Source organism: Capsicum annuum, chromosome 11 (assembly GCF_002878395.1).
Source record: "Capsicum annuum cultivar UCD-10X-F1 chromosome 11, UCD10Xv1.1, whole genome shotgun sequence".
Classification (NCBI taxonomy): domain Eukaryota; kingdom Viridiplantae; phylum Streptophyta; class Magnoliopsida; order Solanales; family Solanaceae; genus Capsicum; species Capsicum annuum.
Genome location: NC_061121.1, coordinates 94,089,302 through 94,094,195, shown reverse-complemented (window position 1 = coordinate 94,094,195; position 4,894 = coordinate 94,089,302). Strand labels below are relative to the sequence as shown.

General features: G+C 36.8%; 1 long non-coding RNA gene across 1 annotated transcript; it reads right to left on the bottom strand.

The window, feature by feature from the left end:
* Nucleotides 1–44: 44 nt before the first annotated feature.
* Nucleotides 45–4,458, bottom strand: LOC107848537. Its single transcript, XR_007046721.1, has 2 exons — nucleotides 4,202–4,458; nucleotides 45–1,075 (listed from the first exon to the last, which is right to left on the bottom strand). It is a non-coding gene; the product is annotated as an uncharacterized LOC107848537 (long non-coding RNA).
* Between the last annotated feature and the right edge of the window lie 436 nt (nucleotides 4,459–4,894).

Here is a 4,894-nt window from a genome sequence, read left to right as displayed (position 1 = left end):
GAAAGCGGAGAGGCTATAGTATTTTTGGTATCAAAAAGGGAATGGAGAGAAGTGAATATCTGTTTTACCATCACCTGTGCCGAAGTGACATATACAAAATATAAATAACACATAAGCAACAAAATATGAGAGAACATTTGTTTTGATTGATATAATATTGGTCGAAGCAATACTAATAGGAGTAGTAGATTCCAAGAGAAGAAAGAGGAACGTTGGACCCTTTTGACGTGAACAGGCTGGGCTGGACATGAACACATACAAATAGCTATTAGTTGCTCCTCTGAATTAGACAGAGATGGAGTCGAACCATGGCTCCAAATGCGCTCCCGGGTGTACATGTAAAATGAAAGAAATAAAGATTAGAGACTTGGGCTTAAATAATGTAAATAAGTAACGTCTTAAGATGATACATAATCTGAGACCATAAAATAATTTAAAGTTTCCAGTTTGAAGAGTAGACACAAGAAATAAATTCAAACTCGGAACTTAGCAAGTTAGATGACCTACTGCAAATGTGGCAAACAAGAAAAAACGTGCAGAACTAATGAATCAAATTTCAGGTTAAAAAAATGAGAAGAGTACAGCCTAACTACCACAAACATGCACCTGCAAATGACACATCTTTACCAAAATAAAAGAAAATAACTCGTCAAGTCTCTTCCTTAATGGAACTTCATGTTGATTAGTTTCAACACATTTAACATGGTGAAGGGGGTAGAATAGGTGACGAGAATACTTGATTAGACTATTCATGTTTGAAAAAATGAAAAAAGCAAAGAGCTCTACAACCTATAATTGAACACCCGGCGGAAACATGAGAGCTCATTTCAATTTTCAAACGACACATTCATGGATGATAAAGAGATGTATGACATCTTAATAACATAAGCAAGCAAACACTTGAAAAGATGCAAGCGACAAAACTTAGTATTTTAATTGGAAGATTCCTAAAGATTCATTCCCGGGACAAGAGAAAACAAAATAAAAATCGGCTAGCTCAACCACAATCTTACCCAGATAGCTATAAATTCAAATGAACCTTCCATAGATTTTGAAAGAATACTTCAATGTCATGCTGCAATTCAAATAAATTTGGAAATTTAAAAGACCAACTCACTCACAAATCTGGAAAATATTATAGAGCTAAGCCAAACTAATTATCACTTCCCTTTCTGTATATTCTAACTTGCCACTTGAAGACATTTATATTTTTATGGATTAATGGAGTCCAAAGATAATAGATCAAGGCTTAGTTAAAATGACGACACTTTCTTTATAAGAAATCTTTTGCTCGAAAGAAAAGCATGGCAACTAGTAAGACACAAACATGGCCATTTGATAAACATAAAAGGAAAAATGTTCCATGTTCTTCACAAAAGTGTTAAACGCTAAAATATGCATAGTTTAAAGTGAAGGAGTGTTTTTCCCGATATGCTGGCTAAAATTAGTGCATGCAAGAGAGGGAGTTCGCAGGGATTCATTCGAAGAATCTTCAGAAAAGAAATATATCCAAACTTTAATAAAATGATAAATATTAGTTAATCAAACATAATACTTACAGGAAGTCAGAGTCTGTCTTATGCCAATCTTGACGACAAGAATCGACTAAACAGGCACCTTTGGTATAAGGAACGAAAACAAGTAGAGAAAGGGGCGGGGATAAAGCTACTAGTTTTAAACACTGATTTAGATACTCAGAATCACCTGTGCATCATATATTCAAAGGAGAAGACACTCGCATAGAATAACAAGTTCAAAATAACAAAGAAACACATCCATATATCATTAATTAGGCAAATAGGCTAAAGATACTTGGCATGTATACAAGCAGAATTTTAATAACGCATACGTAGACAACAACAACATACCCAGTGTATTCCCACCTAGTGGGGTCTGGGGAGGGTGTACGCAGACCATACCACTACCTCAAGAAAAGTAAAGAGGTTGTTTCCGATAGACCCCCGACTTAGGACTAATAACAGTATAACCAATACAAAAAGTAAGCGCATATAAACTAGTATGGTACACAAAACAAACTAACAGTATAACAAACACAAAAGATAAGTGCATAATAAACTAGTACTAGATGCAAAAAAGCCAACACCACTAGCCCCAAAAACTACAGCCACAACACTACAGACCAGAAACTCCAGACCCAAAGGAGCACTGCCCTATTACTACCGTCGCGCTCCTACCCCCTAACCCTCCACCCTAATCCGCATGCTCCACACCTTCCTATCAAAGATCATGTCCACTGTAAGCTGCAATTGCTCCATATCATGCCTAATCAGCTCCCTCCAATATTTCTTCGGTCTACCTCTAGCCCGCTTAAAACCATCCATAGTCTCACACCTCCGCACTGGATCATCAGGACCCCTCCTCATCACATGCCCGAACCAACGTAGCCTCACTTCTCGCAACTTATACTCCACCGAGGCAACTCCCACCTTCTCCCAAATAATCTCATTCTTCACCCTATCTTTCCTGGTATGTCCACACATCCATCACAACATTCGCATCTCTGCCACTTTCACCTTTTAGATGTGGGAGTTCTTAACTGGCTAACACTCCGCTCCAAACAACATAACCGTCCGGACTACCACTCTGTAGAACTTACTTTTAAGTTTCGGGGACACCTTCTTATCACAAAGGACTCCCGAAGCGAGCCTCCACTTCAACCACCCTGCCCCAATACGATGCGTGACCTCCTCGTCAATCTCACCATTACCCTGAATTATGGACCCCAGATACTTGAAACTCTCCCTCTTCTGGATGGCCTGAGAGTTTAGCTTCACAACTACTTCATCTTCTTGCGACATATCACTGAACTTACACTCCAAGTACTCCATCTTAGTTCTATTTAACTGAAAACCTTTAGATTCAAGCGTTTGTCTCCAAATCTCCAACTTATCATTAACTCCATCCCAAGTCTCGTAGATCAGAACCACATCATCTGCAAATAACATACACCAAGACACCTCCCCTTGAATATGTCGCGTCAAAACATCCATCACCAATGCAAATAGAAACGGGCTAAGAGTCGATCCCTGGTACAACCCTATCAAAACTGTAAAGTGCTCCGAATCTCCACCTACCGTCCTCACACGAGTCTTCGCACCATCATACATATCCTGAATCGATCTAGTGTACGCCACAGACACCTCTCTAGCCACATAATCTCCCTGGGAACTCTGTCATATGCTTTCTCTAGATCAATAAACATCATGTGCAAGTCCTTCTTCCTCTCTCAAAACTTCTCCACTAATCTCCTCACAAGGTGAATGGCCTCAGTGGTAGAGCGACCAGACATGAAACCGAACTAATTCTCACAGATCGTTACGATCATCCTCATCTCAACTCTACCACCCTTTCCCAAACCATCAGAGTATGACTCAACAACTTAATATTTCTATAGTTGTTACAACTCTGAATGTCTACCTTATTCTTATACACTGAAATCATCGTATTCCACCTCCATGCTTCAAGCATCTTAGCAGCTCTAAAAATAATGTTAAACAACCTTGTCATACACATGTCATATAAAAATAACGCATACGTGGACATGTTAAAGAAATAGAACACTGAGGAAGGAAGAGGATTTTTATGTTATTTTATATTTTCAGGCGCAGCACAGTCATATACATATCAATGAAAGGGAAGATAAAGATGAAATAATTTTCTTGATCTTGATTTGCGGAAGAACACTTACACCAGCAACATCAAAATAAAATACACACACATATTCACATAAACACATTCAAACATGAGAAGCAAAGAAAATAGAGTAATTCTTACCTCTAAGAGCCTCAAATCCAAATAAGGAGGAAAATAATTTCAAACTCAATTTTCTGGAGATAAAATATGAAAAGATATGTAACATAGAGGATATGGATCGCCTTATTTTGTTCAGCAAACGGGGGTTTTTCGCGTCGAGAATTTTCTCCTGAACGCCATTTCAAAACTCAACTCAAATCAAGGAAAAACGACCAAATTTCAAAGGTGAGAGTGATTTTTTTTAATTTTCCCTTCTATTTTTGGATGCCCAAAAATACCCCCCCTTAAAGAGTGAAAATGTTGGTATTTATAGGCAATTCCGGACTTTAAAGTCCGGATTTGAAATGACAAAATCTTTGAGGAATCTAACGGTCAAATCAAAGGAGGGAAACTGATTTCAAATTTTTTTGAAGAATTAAAAAACCACCTTTTTTAGAGTTCTTGAACGTTGTCAGACTCCAAATTACGGATTCGAACTCCTTTCTTAGTTTCTTGGCGAATAGGATTGTTTGCTTGCGGATGTGTTCGAGGTTTGCACCAATAGGGGTCTAGTTCCTCTGCCACCATAGAACCACGGGCGAAAGAAGGACGAGAAGAGAAAGGAGGGTCTCGCTGGTACAAAGATGTGACAACGATGGTTGTAGATTTAGGATAAGAGAAAAGAGGAAAGAAAAAAGAAAGGAGTGTTGACGTGACGTATGAAATAGATTTATTAGGTATCTAGTGAATTTATTTTTCTTTGTGTGTGTGGATATTTCTTAAATTTTGTTTCAATATCTTTTAATGATTTACTTTTTTCGTAAGATGTATTCATTAATTTATTTGGTTTATTATTTTATCCTTAGTAATTGTAGAGTTATAAATTTCTGTATAATAATTTATCCTAACTGTACTGTAATGTATATCTAATTCTAGATTTTCAATGTTATTTATTATCTTGTGTTGTTCTTCTCGTAGTAAGGTTTTTTAAATTATATAAACTATCACATGTACTTTTTTCTAAATTTTCTAAGGTTTCTTCTATTCATATTAATTTTTCTTTTAGATTCTCCATTATTTTTCTAATTTGGTTTTTTTAATTAATTTCTTTATTTAGATTATCTTGATTTTCTCTAGTTTT